The 19484-nt window shown below is 47.4% G+C and overlaps 1 pseudogene; it reads left to right on the top strand.

The window, feature by feature from the left end:
- LOC138663578 (zinc finger protein 271-like) overlaps positions 1-19484 on the top strand; it is an 80982-nt pseudogene that overhangs the window by 47569 nt on the left and 13929 nt on the right.

Here is a 19484-nt window from a genome sequence, read left to right as displayed (position 1 = left end):
ACTCTAGCAGAAATGTCAATCTTAATCTCCCACAAAAAAAAAAAAAAACAGGGAGTGTCCTTCAATTACTATCTCCCTGCAGTAATCTCAGCCAGGTATGGCAGGCAGCAATAAGGAGTGGACTGATGCACAAATTAAATAAAAAGTGTGTACAAACAAAAAAGATAGCTGTGCAGAAAGGAAGGAACAAGAGGATTTGTGCTTTGAAAAAAGCAGTTGGTTTGCACAGCGGCGTACACACAGCAATGCAGCTATCAGGGAGCCTTCTAGGGCAGCCCAATGAGCTACAGCGCTGAGGGGGAAAAAAAAAAAAAATGTAGCTTCCACTGTCCCTGCACACCGAAGGTGGTGTTGGGCAGTGGAAATCGCTACAGCACAAGCGGTTTGGTGGTTAATGGACCCTGCCTAACGCTATCCCTGCTTCTGACGAAGCGGCAGCAACCTCTCCCTAAGCTCAGATCAGCAGCAGTAACATGGCGGTCGGCGGGAACTCCCCTTTATAGCCCCTGTGACGCCGCAGACAGCAAGCCAATCACTGCAATGCCCTTCTCTAAGATGGTGGGGACCAGGACCTATGTCATCACGCTGCCCACACTCTGCGTTTACCTTCATTGGCTGAGAAATGGCGCTTTTCGCGTCATTGAAACGCGACTTTGGCGCGAAAGTCGCGTACCGCATGGCCGACCCCGCACAGGGGTCGGATCGGGTTTCATGAAACCCGACTTTGCCAAAAGTCGGCGACTTTTGAAAATGAACGACCCGTTTCGCTCAACCCTACTGGCCACTTCAGAATTCTCCAGGGCTTTGTTTCCATCTATTTCTTAGGATTTCTTGAAGTATGTTTGGGGTCATTGTCGTGCTGAAAGACCTATGACCTAGGATGCAAACCCAGCTCACACTGGGCACTACATTGCAATCCAAAATCATTTGGTGATCTTCACGTTTCATGATGGCTTGCTCACATTCAAAAAATGCAGTGCCAGACACCCTCAAAACATCTTTGAACCTTGATCATATTTGACTGTAGGTACTGTGTTCTTTTCTTTGTAGGCCTCATTTCATTTTCAGTAAACAGTAGAATTACTGTATATACTCGAGTATAAGCCGACCCGAGTATAAGCTGACCCCCCTAATATTGCACAAAAAACTGGGAAAACTTAACGACTCGAGTATAAGCCTAGGGTGGAAAATCCAGCAGCTACTGGTAAATTTCAAAAATAAAAAGAGGTACCAATAAAAGTAAAATTGATTGGGACATCAGTAGTTTAAGTGTTTTTGAATATCCATATTGAATCAGGAGCCCCATATAATGCTCCATACAGTTTATGATGGGCTCCATAAGCTGCTCCATATTAAAATATGCCCCATATAATGCTACACAAATGCTGATTATGGCCCCATAAGATGCTCCATACAGACATTTGCCCCATATAATGCTCCACAAATGTGGATTATGGCCCCATAAGATGCTCCATACAGATAATTGCCCCATATAATGCTGCACATGGCCCCATAAGATGCTCCATACAGATATTTGCCCCATAAAATGCTGCACATGGCCCCATAAGATGCTCCATACAGATAATTGCCCCATATAATGCTGCACATGGCCCCATAAGATGCTCCATACAGATAATTGCCCCATATAATGCTGCACATGGCCCCATAAGATGCTCCATTCAGAAATTTGCCTCATATAATGCTCCACAAATGTTGATTATGACCCCATAAGATGCTCCATACAGACATTTGCCCCGTATAATGCTCCAAAAATGTGGATTATGGACCCATAAGATGCTCCATACAGATATTTGCATCCATATCATGCTGCACATGGCCCCATATAATGCTGCACATGGCCCCATACAGATGCCCGATACAGATATTTGCCCCCATATCATGCTGCACATGGCTCCATAAAATGCTCCATACAGATATTTGCCCCATATAATGCTGCACATGGCCACATAAGATGCCCCATACAGATATTTGCCCCCATATAATGCTGCACATGGCCACATAAGATGCCCCATACAGATATTTGCCGCCATATAATGCTGCACATGGCCCCATAAGATGCTCCATACAGATATTTGCCCCATATCATGCTGCACATGGCCACATAAGATGCCCCATACAGATATTTGCCCCCATATCATGCTGCACATGGCCACATAAGATGCCCCATACAGATATTTGCCCCATATCATGCTGCACATGGCCACATAAGATGCCCCATACAGATATTTGCCCCATATAATGCTGCACATGGCCACATAAGATGCCCCATACAGATATTTGCCCCCATATAATGCTGCACATGGCCACATAAGATGCCCCATACAGATATTTGCCACCATATAATGCTGCACATGGCCCCATAAGATGCTCCATACAGATATTTGCCCCATATCATGCTGCACATGGCCACATAAGATGCCCCATACAGATATTTGCACCTATATCATGCTGCACATGGCCACATAAGATGCCCCATACAGATATTTGCCCCATATCATGCTGCACTTGGCCACATAAGATGCCCCATACAGATATTTGCTCCCATATAATGCTGCACAGGGCCACATAAGATGATCCATACAGATATTTGCCCCATATACTGTTGCTGCGATTAAAAAAAATAAAAAAAATTACATACTCACCTCTCCGCCCCCGGCACTTGCTATAGTCACCTGCTCCCCGTTCCACCGCTGACCGCTGCTGTGTCTTCCCCATCCTCTGCACCGCGTTCAGGAAGAGGGCGGCGCGCACTAATCGCGTCACCGCGCCCTCTGACCTGAGCATCACTGCGGAAGACACAGCGGCGCCAACGGTGGAACGAGGAGCAGGTGAATATCGCGCACTGCCCCTCCGTCATACTCACCTGGTCCTGGCGCCGTCGCTGCACGTCTGTTCCCCGGCGCCGCATTTTCTTCCTGTAGTGAGCAGTCACCGTTACCACTCATTACAGTAATGAATATGCAGATTCACCCCTATGGGAGGTGGAGCCACATATTCATTACTGTAATGAGCGGTACCATGTGACCGCTCAGTACAGGGAGAAGCTGCAGCGCCGGGGAAGCAGGGACCGCGCCAGGAGCAGGTGAGTATAATTAGACAGCCCCCGCTTCCCCTCCCGACGCCTGGGTATGACTCGAGTATAAGCCGAGAGGGGGACTTTCAGTCCAAAAAAGTGGGCTGAAAATCTCGGCTTATTCTCGAGTATATATGGTATGTGCTTTGCCAAAAAGCTCTACCTTGATCTCATTTGTGCACAAGACTTTCTCAGAGGGATTTTTGCTTACTTACTGCTGTCTAGCTTTGTGTCAGCAGTGGGGTCCTCCTGTGTCTCATGCCATAATGTTTAATTTCATTAAAATGTCAAAAGATAGTTTGCGCTGATGCACCTTGAGCCTGCAGGAGAGCTTGATTTTTTTTTGGAGCTTGATTGGGGCTGCTTATTCACCATCCGGACTATAGTGCATTGCAACTTTTCATCAATTTTTCTCTGCTGACCACACCCAAGGAGATTAGCTACAGCTTCTTGGGTTGTTAACTCATTGATTATGTTGCACACCGTGGACAAAGGAACATCAAAATCTCTGCAGGTGGACTTGTAACTTTTAGATTGTAGATATTAATCAACAATTTTGATTCTCAAGTCCTCACACAGTTCTCTTCTAATTTTTCGGTTCTCCAATGCTTAATTTGGCACACAAAGACACACTTGTTACTTGCCACAGCTAAGTTTAAATGAGCATTACATGCTTGAAACAAAGTTATTTACCTGCAATTTTGGAAAGGTGCCAACAATTTTGTCCTGCCCATTGGGGTTTTGTGTGAAATTCTGTCAAATTTTTCTTTCTTTTTTGTGTTGTTCCAGTGCACACAAACTAAATGAACATGTATATAACAAAACATGTGGAATTGCAATAATTTTCAGAAAGAAATACTAAATTTTCTGCAACAATTTCAAGGGTGCCAACGCTTTCAGCCATGACTGTATGTTTAATACTTGTGTAATAAGAACGGTGGAGATGTCAGTATTAGAGCTGATCATAGCTGTGACTTCTCCATCTGTCTCTGACTTTACAATATTTGTTTCAGGGTGAAGATCTGACCCATATTAATACTTCAGAGACATATGTGAGGGGGGATGAGTGGTGTAAAGATGAGATTCCTACATATGACTACCCAGGTGAGTAGTAACCACTAAATACAGAGAAGTCACAGATTCTTCTCAGGCACCAGCTGTGGCTGCTTTATCGGTGGTGTAGTCCGGCCGTATCACAATCATGTGATCACCATTTTGCCTCTAGAGCACAACATTCTCCTCCATCCAAAACTGTTCAAATGACTTTGGTCATTGAAAGCCCTTTTGTATGTAACTTACAACCTGGAGGATCCGCCTGCCCCCTGGGATTAGAAGACGCGGGCTGTTACCTGTGTAGATCTGTAAACTACAAACCCAACTACAAACGTAAAATGTGCTAACAAGTTTGAAAATCATTATGATTGGCCTGTAAGAGAAATCGGAGCGTAATGATGCTGTTGGCTTCCTAGATCCCTGATATCTTATTGGATGAATCTACCTTCTCTCCCCTTCTGTGCTGATGAATGTGCTCATATGGTCCCTACAAGACCAGGTCCTGTTTTTCTGGCCAAACTTGACTTATGATCGACAACATTAAATGTGCAGTGAAGACCAAGTGTGAATTTCTGTACAATAACAACAGAGTTTTCCTTTTTCCTGACTTTTCAATTTATTTTAAAACCAACTAACTTCAAACAGGATTGTGATAAACTACATGAAAAACATTCCACCTGTGCCATGATATATCTCTAAGCTGTGCATGGCTGATGGCTGTAATATACATTCGTTCACTCCTGCACGAGATATGTTGGCTCGAGCCCTGGTTTCATGGATTCACTCCACATCATAAATTTCATTATGTTTTCGATCATAAGAAAATTCAGATTACTGCACAATCTCTCCTGAAATGGGGAGCACTAATACGTTCTCTACTCTTCTGGTCAGGACTCATAATAGCTCCAATGATCCACCATAAATTTATTCAACTCCAGTTTAATGTTGGAGTTCTCCCCCAAGACAGAAGTCATTGTTGACATATGTCTATGTCTTCCTTTACAAGTTATTCCTGTTTGATAGTTTAATTGTGGTGGGATCAGTCCGCATCACTTATGTTACTCTGTAACTCCCTGGTAGTCTTTAAAATAAGATCTCCATTACCTCTTCCTAGTGCCCAAGATCTAAATTTAAGACACCTTAGCTCTTCAGTATTATAAAAAGTTATTTTTAAATGTCTAATTTTTCTTCCAAAAATATTGGCCCTTATGATAGTTTAGATAGCGAAGAGCCACCAAGCTCCGTACTTTAATTACTCCAGAGAGGTTTCACCACTACTTACTCATATTTCACCCATGAATACTGTTGTGTTTGATCATTTCAGTAGATGTGTTCTTGTCTATACTCAGTTTGACTACAGTACTTAGTGTCCAAAATCCTCTGATTAAAGGGAACCTGTCACCTCAAATTGGCGGAATATTCAAATGAGTTTTCACCAGTCCGATGGGCGGCGTTTCCTCTTCATTTCTCCTCCCCGTCCGTCCCTGTTGTCTGCAATATGTTAGTGAATTAGAGTACGTGCACGCCATAGTTGGCGCGTGCGCAATGCAATCTTCAGTGGTGCACACAAAAGTATGCTTTGCCCAACTATGCATCACTGCGCATGCGCCCGCGCACTATATCCCGCAACACAGCAAAATACTTCCGGGACATAGTGCGCGGGCTTTTGTGAAAGGTAATTCAGTACCACAATGGACATAGAGGTCAGCGCACATACAGTGACCTGGCAATAACCCAAAAAACAAGAACGAGCTCTGAGACGTGGGAACTCTGTTGACCGCAATCCCTAATCCTCTCAAACCACACTAAAGGCAGCCGTGGATTGCGCCTAACGCTCCCTATGCAACTCGGCACGGCCTGAGAAACTAGCTAGCCTCAAGATAGAAAATAAGCCTACCTTGCCTCAGAGAAATACCCCAAAGGAAAAGGCAGCCCCCACATATAATGACTGTGAGTTAAGATGAAAAGACAAACGTAGAGATGAAATAGATTTAGCAAAGTGAGGCCCAACTTTCTGAACAGAGCGAGGATAGGAAAGGAAACTTTGCGGTCAACACAAAACCCTACAAACACCACGCAAAGGGGGCAAAAAGACCCTCCGTACCGAACTAACGGCACGGAGGTACACCCTCTGCGTCCCAGAGCTTCCAGCAAGCAGTAAAAAACAAATTGACAAGCTGGACAGAAAAAAACAGCAAACAAATAGCAAAGAGGAACTTAGATATGCAGAGCAGCAGGCCACAGGAACGATCCAGGAGGAAACAGGTCCAATACTAGAACATTGACTGGAGGCCAGGATCAAAGCACTAGGTGGAGTTAAATAGAGCAGCACCCAACGACTTCACCACATCACCTGAGGAAGGAAACTCAGAAGCCGCAGTACCACTTTCCTCCACCAACGGAAGCTCACAGAGAGAACCAGCCGAAGTACCACTTGTGACCACAGGAGGGAGCTCTGCCACAGAATTCACAACAGTACCCTCCCCTTGAGGAGGGGTCACCGAACCCTCACCAGAGCTCCCAGGACGACCAGGATGAGCCATATGAAAGGCACGAACAAGATCGGGAGCATGGACATCAGAGGCAAAGACCCAGGAATTATCTTCCTGAGCATAACCCTTCCACTTAACCAGATACTGGAGTTTCCGCCTTGAAACACGAGAATCCAAAATCTTCTCCACAATATACTCCAACTCCCCCTCCACCAAAACCGGGGCAGGAGGATCAACAGATGGAACCATAGGTGCCACGTATCTCCGCAACAATGACCTATGGAATACGTTATGTATGGAAAAAGAATCTGGAAGGGTAAGACGAAAAGACACAGGATTAAGAACCTCAGAAATCCTATACGGACCAATAAAACGAGGTTTAAACTTAGGAGAGGAAACCTTCATAGGAATATGACGAGAAGATAACCAAACCAAGTCCCCAACCCGAAGTCGGGGACTCACACAGCGTCTGCGATTAGCGAAACGTTGAGCCTTCTCCTGGGACAAAGTCAAATTGTCCACTACATGAGTCCAAATCTGCTGCAACCTGTCCACCACAGTATCCACACCAGGACAGTCCGAAGACTCAACCTGCCCTGAAGAGAAACGAGGATGGAACCCAGAGTTGCAGAAAAACGGTGAAACCAAGGTAGCCGAGCTGGCCCGATTATTAAGGGCGAACTCAGCCAAAGGCAAAAAGGACACCCAGTCATCCTGATCAGCAGAAACAAAGCATCTCAGATATGTTTCCAAGGTCTGATTGGTTCGTTCGGTCTGGCCATTAGTCTGAGGATGGAAAGCCGAGGAAAAAGACAAGTCAATGCCCATCCTACCACAAAAGGCTCGCCAAAACCTCGAAACAAACTGGGAACCTCTGTCAGAAACGATATACTCTGGAATGCCATGTAAACGAACCACATGCTGGAAAAACAATGGCACCAAATCAGAGGAGGAAGGCAATTTAGACAAGGGTACCAAATGGACCATCTTAGAGAAGCGATCACAGACCACCCAAATGACTGACATCTTTTGAGAGACGGGAAGATCTGAAATAAAATCCATAGAGATATGTGTCCAAGGCCTCTTCGGGACCGGCAAGGGCAAAAGCAACCCACTGGCACGAGAACAGCAGGGCTTAGCCCGAGCACAAATCCCACAGGACTGCACAAAAGTCCACACATCCCGCGACAGAGATGGCCACCAAAAGGATCTAGCCACTAACTCTCTGGTACCAAAGATTCCAGGATGACCAGCCAACACCGAACAATGAACCTCAGAGATAACTCTATTCGTCCACCTATCAGGGACAAACAGTTTCTCCGCTGGGCAACGATCAGGTTTATTAGCCTGAAATTTTTGCAGCACCCACCGCAAATCAGGGGAGATGGCAGACACAATTACTCCCTCTTTGAGGATACCCGCCGGCTCAGATACACCCGGAGAGTCGGGCACAAAACTCCTAGACAGAGCATCCGCCTTCACATTTTTAGAGCCCGGAAGGTATGAAATCACAAAGTCAAAACGGGCAAAAAACAACGACCAACGAGCTTGTCTAGGATTTAACCGCTTGGCGGACTCGAGATAAGTCAAGTTCTTATGATCAGTCAAGACCACCACGCGATGCTTAGCTCCTTCAAGCCAATGACGCCACTCCTCAAATGCCCACTTCATGGCCAGCAACTCTCGATTGCCCACATCATAATTTCGCTCAGCAGGCGAAAACTTCCTGGAAAAGAAGGCGCATGGTTTCATCACCGAGCAATCAAAACTTCTCTGCGACAAAACAGCCCCTGCTCCAATCTCAGAAGCATCAACCTCGACCTGGAACGGAAGCGAAACATCTGGTTGACACAACACAGGGGCAGAAGAAAAACGACGCTTCAACTCTTGAAAAGCTTCCACCGCCGCAGAAGACCAATTGACCAAATCAGCACATTTCTTGGTGAAATCGGTCAATGGTTTAGCAATACTAGAAAAATTGCAGATGAAGCGACGATAAAAATTAGCAAAGCCCAGGAACTTTTGCAGACTTTTCAGAGATGTCGGCTGAGTCCAATTATGGATGGCTTGGACCTTAACAGGGTCCATCTCGATAGTAGAAGGGGAAAAGATGAACCCCAAAAATGAAACCTTCTGAACACCAAAGAGACACTTTGATCCCTTCACAAACAAAGAATTAGCACGCAGGACCTGAAACACCGTTCTGACCTGCTTCACATGAGACTCCCAATCATCCGAGAAGATCAAAATGTCATCTAAGTACACAATCAGGAATTTATCCAGGTACTCTCGGAAGATGTCATGCATAAAGGACTGAAACACTGATGGAGCATTGGCAAGTCCGAATGGCATTACTAGATACTCAAAATGGCCCTCGGGCGTATTAAATGCAGTTTTCCACTCATCGCCTCGCTTAATACGCACAAGATTATACGCACCACGAAGATCTATCTTGGTGAACCAACTAGCCCCCTTAATCCGAGCAAACAAATCAGATAACAATGGCAAGGGGTACTGAAATTTAACCGTGATCTTATTTAGAAGGCGGTAATCTATACAAGGTCTCAGTGAACCATCCTTCTTGGCTACAAAAAAGAACCCTGCTCCTAATGGCGACGATGACGGGCGAATATGCCCCTTCTCCAAAGACTCCTTCACATAACTCCGCATAGCGGCGTGCTCAGGCACAGATAAATTAAACAGTCGACCTTTTGGGAATTTACTACCAGGAATCAAATCGATAGCACAATCACAATCCCTATGCGGAGGTAGGGTATCGGACTTGGGCTCATCAAATAAATCCCGGTAATCAGACAAGAACTCAGGAACCTCAGAAGGGGTGGATGACGAAATAGTCAGAAATGGGACATCACCATGTACCCCCTGACAACCCCAGCTGGACACAGACATGGATTTCCAATCTAATACTGGATTATGGACTTGTAGCCATGGCAACCCCAACACGACCACATCATGCAGATTATGCAACACCAGAAAGCAAATAACCTCCTGATGTGCAGGAGCCATGCACATGGTTAGCTGGGTCCAGTACTGAGGCTTATTCTTGGCCAAAGGCGTAGCATCAATTCCTCTCAATGGAACAGGACACTACAAGGGCTCCAAGAAAAACCCACAACGCCTAGCATACTCCAAGTCCATCAAATTCAGAGCAGCGCCTGAGTCCACAAATGCCATGACAGAATACGATGACAAAGAGCAGATCAAGGTAACAGACAAAAGAAATTTTGACTGTACCGTACCAATGGTGGCAGACCTAGCGAACTGCTTAGTGCGCTTAGGACAATCAGAGATAGCATGAGTGGAATCACCACAGTAGAAACACAGCCCATTGAGACGTCTGTGTTCTTGCCGTTCAACTCTGGTCAAAGTCCTATCGCACTGCATAGGCTCAGGTTTAAGCTCAGGTAATACCGCCAAATGGTGCACAGATTTACGCTCGCGCAAGCGTCGACCGATCTGAATGGCCAAAGACATAGACTCATTCAGACCAGCAGGCATAGGAAATCCCACCATGACATCCTTAAGGGCTTCAGAGAGACCTTTTCTGAAAATAGCTGCGAGCGCACCTTCATTCCACTGAGTGAGTACGGACCACTTTCTAAATTTCTGACAATATACCTCTATTTCATCCTGACCCTGACACAGAGCCAGCAAATTTTTCTCTGCCTGATCCACAGAATTAGGCTCATCGTACAGCAATCCGAGCGCCAGGAAAAATACATCGATATTACTTAATGCAGGATCTCCTGACGCAAGAGAAAATGCCCAGTCCTGAGGGTCGCCACGCAAAAAAGAAATAACGATCCTAACTTGTTGAACTGGGTCACCAGAGGAGCGAGGTTTCAAAGCCAGAAATAGTTTACAATTATTTTTGAAACTCAGAAATTTAGTTCTATCTCCAAAAAACAAATCAGGAATAGGAATTCTCGGTTCTAACATAGAATTCTGAACCACAAAGTCTTGAATACTTTGTACTCTTGCCGTGAGCTGATCCACACATGAAGACAGACCTTTAATGTCCATTGCTACACCTGTGTCCTGAACCACCCAAATGTCTAGGGGAAAAAAAAGGCAAAACACAGTGCAAAGAAAAAAAAATGGTCTCAGAACTTCTTTTTTCCCTCTATTGGGAATCATTAGTACTTTAGGCCTCCAGTACTGTTGTGAAAGGTAATTCAGTACCACAATGGACATAGAGGTCAGCGCACATACAGTGACCTGGCAATAACCCAAAAAACAAGAACGAGCTCTGAGACGTGGGAACTCTGTTGACCGCAATCCCTAATCCTCTCAAACCACACTAAAGACAGCCGTGGATTGCGCCTAACGCTCCCTATGCAACTCGGCACGGCCTGAGAAACTAGCTAGCCTCAAGATAGAAAATAAGCCTACCTTGCCTCAGAGAAATACCCCAAAGGAAAAGGCAGCCCCCACATATAATGACTGTGAGTTAAGATGAAAAGACAAACGTAGAGATGAAATAGATTTAGCAAAGTGAGGCCCAACTTTCTGAACAGAGCGAGGATAGGAAAGGAAACTTTGCGGTCAACACAAAACCCTACAAACACCACGCAAAGGGGGCAAAAAGACCCTCCGTACCGAACTAACGGCACGGAGGTACACCCTCTGCGTCCCAGAGCTTCCAGCAAGCAGTAAAAAACAAATTGACAAGCTGGACAGAAAAAAACAGCAAACAAATAGCAAAGAGGAACTTAGATATGCAGAGCAGCAGGCCACAGGAATGATCCAGGAGGAAACAGGTCCAATACTGGAACATTGACTGGAGGCCAGGATCAAAGCACTAGGTGGAGTTAAATAGAGCAGCACCCAACGACTTCACCACATCACCTGAGGAAGGAAACTCAGAAGCCGCAGTACCACTTTCCTCCACCAACGGAAGCTCACAGAGAGAACCAGCCGAAGTACCACTTGTGACCACAGGAGGGAGCTCTGCCACAGAATTCACAACAGCAGGCGCATGCGTAGTAATGCTTTTCGGCTTTGCCTGCAGTTGGGCAAAACATACTGTGCATGCACCACCGAAGATTGCATTGCGCACGTGCCAACTATGCGCACACGTACTCTAATTCACTAACATATTGCGGACAACAGGGACGGACGGGGTGGAGAAATGAAGAGGAAACGCCGCCCATCGGACTGGTGAAAACTCATTTGAATATTCCCCCAATTTGAGGTGACAGGTTCCCTTTAACCACTTCCCACAGCCAGTTTTCCTAATCAGGGCCCATTTTTCTTTCACTTTATGAGGTGATAACTTTGGAATTCTTCACAAAGGATAAGGAAACAAGTGGACATGACAAATTATTTTCCTATAATTGCACAATACCATATATACTGTTGTACACTACTGTCTGAGCATGTGGCAGGATTAAGAATATAATGAGTGCTATTTAGCTATTTAAATGCAGATCTTGCTGGAACAGTTTGCAGACACAATGTATTGGGGGCACTGTTCAGTGTCACCTGGCACCATTAAATATGGCCACCACGAACAGACGTCTTCATTTCTCCTACGCCTCATTGGGGGACACAGGACCATGGGTGTTATGCTGCTGCCACTAGGAGGACACTAAGTTAACACATAAAGAATAACTTCTCCCCGGCAGTATACACCCTCCTGCTGGCTCTAAGTGAACCAGTTCTTGCTTAGTGTCTAATTCAGTCCCCACCGTTTTTATTTAAATTTTTAATTTTTGTTCTATTTTTTCCCTTAAAGGAGCGAATGGGGGCGACTGATCCTTTCTAGGTTCCGATCTCCCCCGAATCATCAACAGGCAAGTACGTGGAGCGCTCCTCCCGTATCCTTTCCTGCAACATTGGATGCCAGCCCTGAGCTCACTTTCTGGGCGATGGTTCCTTCGCGTTCTGATCTCCCCCCTCCATAGCAGGCGACCACATGGAGTAGCCCTCCATCTACCTCTCCTGGAGCCAGGTGCATAGCCGTACATAATGTGTATGGCGTCCTTGCAGCCCCCCTCTGCATCACCACCGATATAGCGGATGACGCAAGGTGGCAGAAGGTCTCCACCCCCTCCCTGACTAAAGCGACGGTGGATTGAGCACTGGCCCACCACATCTATAGTGAGTAAACTGCGGGGGCCAAGGCGCTGGGGGTCCTGGTCCCGGGGGTATGGAAGGTCCGCACCTCTAAAGGGCTAAACCCAGGTCCGTGGTTGGTCCGCAGCGCCCATTTTTGATGTACGAGCGCTACCTCAGGATGGCACTAATAGCGGTTGCGGCGCCGCTACTGGCAACAGGCCGCAACCGCAAGTTTTTTAAATTTAGTCCCCGGCTTTTCTCCTCATACAGGCCGGAGTCCTTGGCCACGCCCACCGACAATTACCGCCGCCCATCTTTTCCAGCTCTTCTCGTTCCATGAGAAGCGCTCTCACAGATCTCTGCGACCATCTTGGGACACCCAGCGCTGATCCTGCAGCGTTTTTTATTCCAGCCTTCCTAATCTCTGGATCCGCGGTCAACCGATATACAGCCTTCACATACATTGCGGACCTCCCCTGGGGACTCAAGACACAGAACCTGGGTAAGCTGCAGATACATATCTTAACCTTTCCCCTGCTAGTAAGCGCTCTCCTCAAGGGTACTATGTCTCAATCAAGGCCTCACAAAAAGTCTGTGAAAACCCACACAGTATTTTTTGCTGCATGTACCTCTTGTAAAGTCTCATTACCTCTGGGTCATAATACTGCATTATGCACAGCTTGTGAACCGGCGACTGTTCAGGAACCACATGTTACTGATGCCGAACCTAGTGAGCCTGGTCCCCCTGAGTGGGCTACCTCCCTTACCCGGTCTATGGCTTCCCTGGCAAAAGCGTTAGAATCGTTCCGAGACCCCTCCTCTAACCAGGCCACTCTTACGGACGATGCTTCCGATCCTCAAAACCCCTTGTACTCTAGGGGTTGTACCTTGCCAAGGGGCTCCCGCCCTTCCAGAAAAAGGACTCATGCTATGTCCCCAGACCATCACTGGGATTCGGGTTCTGAGAGCTCTATTTCTCGCTCCCCTTCCATTGGGGCTAGCAGAGCACCTGTTTCAGAGGACGATTCTGACACGTCCCTAGATCAGGAATTTCATCACGATCAGGAGACTCTCGACTCTTTGAGCCAGGAAGTAAGGCTTTGAAACTTGAGGAGGAACCTTTATCTAAAACGGATCATGCCGTGTCCTTTAAGAGGACCAAGCAAGCTCACAATATATTCGCTACTCATCCAGAATTTAAGGAAATTGTTGAATCTCACAGGATCCGTCCTGATAAACGATTCACAGGGCAGAAGCCGATGGAATCAAAATATCCCTTCGCCTAAGAAAAGATTGGTCTCAATCTCCCCTGGTAGATCCTCCGGTATCACGCCTGGCTACTAAATCTATTTTATCCTCTTCGGAGGGCGCCTCTATTAAAAATCCAACCGATCGTCAGATTGACAATATGGTGCATTCAGCCTTTGAGGCCTCAGCAGTCGCACTCTTCCCATCTTTTGCTGCTACGTTGGTGGCTAAGGCTATGACCCACTGGGCTGAGGCCTTGTCCGCAGTGGTTCTGGATACCGACCTCACCCCCCCCCCCCCCCCCCCCCGAGATAGCAGACCTCGCTACTCAGATAGCCAGAGCGGGAGATTTCTTAGTTACCGCATCCCTGGACGCTGCTAGCTGTTCTTCTCAAGCAGCAGCAAACGCCATCACCATCCGGAGATCCTTATGGCTCAGGGACTGGCGTGCGGATTCGACTTCCAAAAAGTCATTGACTTCTCTTCCATATCAGGGCTTTTTGGCGAAAAACTCGACCAATTAATTTCCGATGCCACTGGAGGGAAGAGTAAATTTCTTCTACAACAAAGACCCCTTCGGCCCTTTCGGAACCAGCAACAACAGGCCCGGTCCCGATTTCATATATACATCCATGCGTATATATCATCGCATTTGGAAGACCTTCTTCTCATGGTGCCAGGACCGAGGATGCTCTCCTCTTGAATTTTCAGTTCCTTCCATCCTCAAATTCCTTCAGTCGGGTCTGGACTTAGGTCTCGCCCTTAGTTCTCTCAAAGGGCAGATTTCAGCCTTGTCAGTCCTGTTCCAACGTAAAATTGCCAACTGATTACAGGTGAAGACATTCATTCAGGGAGTCTCCCATGTGGTGCCGCCCTACAAGATGCCGTTGGAACCATGGGACCTTAATTTGGTCCTCGGAGTCTTGCAGGAGGCTCCTTTTGAGCCTCTGCAGGATGTTTCCATGTCTTTTCTGTCATGGAAGGTTGCCTTCCTGGTTGTGGTCACGTCCATCCGACGAGTTTCAGAGCTGGCGGCCTTGTCTTGTCAAGTTCCTTTCCTCATTTTTCATCAGGATAAGGTGGTTTTGAGAACATCCCCATCTTTTCTACCGAAAGTTGTCTCATTTTTCCACCACAATGAAGAGATTGTCTTGCCTTCACTTTGCCCGGCGCCGGTACATCGCACTGAGAAGGCTCTCCACACCCTGGATTTGGTGAGAGCTCTTAGGAGATACGTCTCGAGGACGGCGTCTTTCCGCAGGTCAGATGCCCTGTTTGTGCTCCCGGAAGGGCCAAGGAAAGGTCTAGCCGCTTCCAAGGCTACGATAGCCAAGTGGATTTGTTCAGCTATCCAGGAGTCCAACCGAGTTAGAGGTCACTCCGTCCCAGCAGGGATTAAGGCTCATTCTACTCGGTCAGTGGGGGCGTCTTGGGCCATCCGGCACCAGGCGTCGGCAGCACAAGTCTGCAGGGCTGCGACCTGGTCCAGCCTGCGTACGTTTACGAAACATTACCATGCCCATTCTCAGACCTCAGCAGATGCGTCCGTCGGCAGAAGAATTTTGCAGGCGGCAGTACCGCATCTGTAACTTGTGGGTACAAGGAGCAATTGCAGTGGTACGAAGAGCAATTGCAGTGGATTGTTTCCCACCCAGGGAGTGCTTTAGGACGTCCCATGGTCCTGTGTCCACCAATGAGGCATAGGAGAAATAGGGATTTTTGTGTACTCACTGTAAAATCCTTTTCTCCAAGCCAATCATTGGGGGATACAGCACCCACCCTGTTAACCTATTGGCTTTATTTTTTTCTGTGTTGACCTGGTTTTGACATAGTTCATTCTTGTTAATTGTTAAGCTCCTACTGCTTTGTTACTGAACTGGTTCACTTAGAGCCAGCAGGAGGGTGTATATTGCAGGGGAGGAGTTATTCTTTGTGTTAACTTAGTGTCCTCCTAGTGGCATCAGCATAACACCCATGGCCCTGTGTCCCCCAATGATTGGCTTGGAGAAAAGGATTTTACGGTGAGTACACAAAAATCCCTATTTTCCAGATCCTAGGTATTATCTTGCTCATCACTCTTTAACCCCTCTACATGCATCTGGATTTGCACAAAGACCTCTAGGAGTGGGCCGCGGTGTTGCTCACTGTTCAGTGGTGTAAGATTGGATGAAGAATAGTTAGGTAGCAGAGTCAGAACCAGGATGGCAGAAAAAATATGAAATCAGAACGCACGAGTAGTCAGTAAACAGGCCAGGGATACAACAGGAAGCAAATACACCAGACGAGAATGGAGCACAGAGGACTGAACCAGAGAAGAACAAGGCTGTATCTGGCAGCTTCCAGAATATGCTTCACGATTTTGTAGGATGTGGTGCTTTCCAATTGGCTGAAGCAGGGAGCAGATTACTCTAGTATTACTGTAGCGGGACAGCACGTGCACACATACTGCCAGACTAGATGGTACAACAGGTCCCAGGCACCCTAACCTTAGTGGCTTGAGTTTTTGGTTATGTCGTTTCCTCCATTACCAGCGCTGCCTACAAAATCAATAAGGTGGCTCCTGGTAACGGAAGCAGACGTCTCAGGAGCTGATCTCAGAGGAGATGGGACACGTCATTTGCAGAAGCCCCAATATAACAAAATGGCAGAAAACCAGAGCACTAGAAATCCCCATAAAATGACACCATTTTGGAAATTACAACCCTCAGTGTATTAATCTATAGGAGGAGTGACTCTTTTGACTCCACGGACACTTTCCTGAAATTGGCACGCAGTGGAAGTTGGAGAGTAGAAATTTGCCATTTTATTACCCAACACATAGTGCCCAGAATGTGTTCCAGGATACACACACATACTGTAAACTAAGTGGGTTCTTTACTCTGTAGAAATACCAAATACATGGATGCTAAATGTGGTTTGAAAATACCAAAGAACAAACCTTCACAAAAAGGACCAAAAAATATATAGCAAAAAATACAAACTTTATTGAATATACATAAATAGAATAAAAACAGGGCAGTAGCCACCAGTGCAGCAGCAAAGGTGGGACTCACTCGGGGGCAACCTCAGTAAAAACAACATATGCGGCAGTGGTATAAAGATTACAGATAACAGTGTCTAAATAATATACAAGATAACAATAAGTAATATGCAAATAAATACGCATAAAGCAATTGTGCAAAATAAATAAATATGTGCAATAATGGGTACGAAGTAAAAGGCTAGTAAGCGATAGCCCACTACATAGACATAAAAATGTTAGGCTAAACCATTAGCAAACCACACATGTAGGCGTTGTATAAATAAAGGGTATAGTTACCACGAAGAAGCACCCGGGGACCCACCACACCCGATGCGCGTTTCGCAATGAAATGCTTCGTCCAGGGGTGGTTGGCTACTGGCCAGAGGGGGATTATAAGAGGGTCATGACCAATAGAAGCAGAGAAGAAATGATACCGGCACCTGAGTAAAGAGAGTTCTGATGAGATGACGTCCCGAGCAATGCAGGCGCGCCAGCGCGAAAGAACCGGAACCGGAAGTGACAGCGCCGACCAGGCTCCAGGCAACAGCGCAGCCGCGGGCAAAGAGCAACCGTCGCTACAACAAATAGAGAAGGCGCGGCCAAGATTAGAAGGCGGCCAAACTTGGTTACTAGCGCAGGCGCATAATCGAATAGTAGTGGTTGCCAGGGACGCGTACAGCCGGCAATGTAGTTGAACCGCGCACGCGCACAAATAAGGAGAAAACAAAGCTGCACAAGCGCAAACATCAGAAACAGGCAGCCTAGGCTACAATAATGCAGGAAATAAATAAATCATTGCGGCAACCGTTACTATGGCAAATGGAGAAGGCATGGTCGAGAATAGAAGGCGGCTGTACTTGGTTACTAGCGCAGAGCGCATAAACAAATAGTGGTGGTTGCCAGGGACGAGTACAGCCGGCAATGTAGTTAAACCGCGCACGCACACAAATAAAGAGAAAGATAAGCCACACTAGCGCAAGCGTCGGAAACAGGCAGCCTAGGCTACAACAATGCAAGAAATAAATAATTGCGGCCAGGATTAGGACACAGCCCTAGATAAATCCAAATGCAAGCGCATATTAGAACGATAGTGGTGGCCAAAAATAGAGCGAAAAGCATACCAGCCTGCGCAAGCGCACCAAGACGCAGCAGAAAAAATCATAGCAAGTGAACCAAAAATAAGAACTAAAGTAGAGCGCAATGCAAAAGAACCTAACGACGAACATGCGTATAGAAAGCGCATCATAGCCAACATATAAGTACAAAGGAACCAAAGCACAAAATAACATAGAGACCAGTCTATCTATAATATAACGATGGGAGCGTCACTCTGTCCGAAGCCTTTATAGACTGTGCAGGCGCAAGCGCCGGCGCAGTCTGGGCCTCACAGAGTGACGCTCCCGGGAGATCGCGGTATGCGTTCACACTGAACGCACACCGCGATCTCCAACAGAGAAGCAGGGACCGCCAGGAGGGTGAGTATCGGCCATATTCACCTGTCCTGCGTTCCACCGCTGAGCGCCGCCATCTTCCCGGTCTTCGGCCTGTGACTTTCAGTTCAGAGGGCGCGATGACGCGCTTAATGTGTGCCGGCGCCGCCCTCTGACTGAACAGTCACATCCAGGAGCCTGGGAAGATGGCGGCGCGCAGCGCTGGAACTGGACAGACAGGTGAGTATAGTAAGTGCTGGGGGGGCTGAGCTGGCGGCCATACCAGCACCTGACCCTCACAGCGCGTCGGTGTCCCCGCCTGCTCAGGCCCCCGGATGGGTGCAGCACATGACAGGATGGGGAAGCAGGATGGTTGCAGCACATACCAGGATGGGGACGCAGGATGGGGACGCAGGATGGTTGCAGCACATACCAGGATGGGGACGCAGGATGGGGACGCAGGATGGTTGCAGCACATACAAGGATGGGGACGCAGGATGGGGACGCAGGATGGTTGCAGCACATACCAGGATGGGGATGCAGGATGGGGACGCAGGATGGGTGCCGCACATACCAGGATGGGGACGCAGGATGGGTGCAGCACATGACAGGATGGGGACGCAGGATGGGTGCAGCACATACCAGGATGGGAACGCAGGATGGGGATGCAGGATGGGTGCAGCACATACCAGGATGGGGACGCAGGATGGGTGCAGCACATGACAGGATGGGGACGCAGGATGGGTGCAGCACATACCAGGATGGGAACGCAGGATGGGTGCAGCACATGACAGGATGGGGACGCAGGATGGGGACGCAGGATGGTTGCAGCACATACTAGGATGGGGACGCAGGATGGGTGCAGCACATGACAGGATGGGGACGCAGGATGGTTGCAGCACATACCAGGATGGGGACGCAGGATGGTTGCAGCACATACCAGGATGGGGACGCAGGATGGGTGCAGCACATACCAGGATGGGGACGCAGGATGGGTGCAGCACATGACAGGATGGGGACGCAGGATGGGGACGCAGGATGGTTGCAGCACATACCAGGATGGG

Source organism: Ranitomeya imitator, chromosome 2 (assembly GCF_032444005.1).
Source record: "Ranitomeya imitator isolate aRanImi1 chromosome 2, aRanImi1.pri, whole genome shotgun sequence".
NCBI lineage: Eukaryota > Metazoa > Chordata > Amphibia > Anura > Dendrobatidae > Ranitomeya > Ranitomeya imitator.
This window is presented reverse-complemented; position numbering and strand designations above follow the sequence as displayed.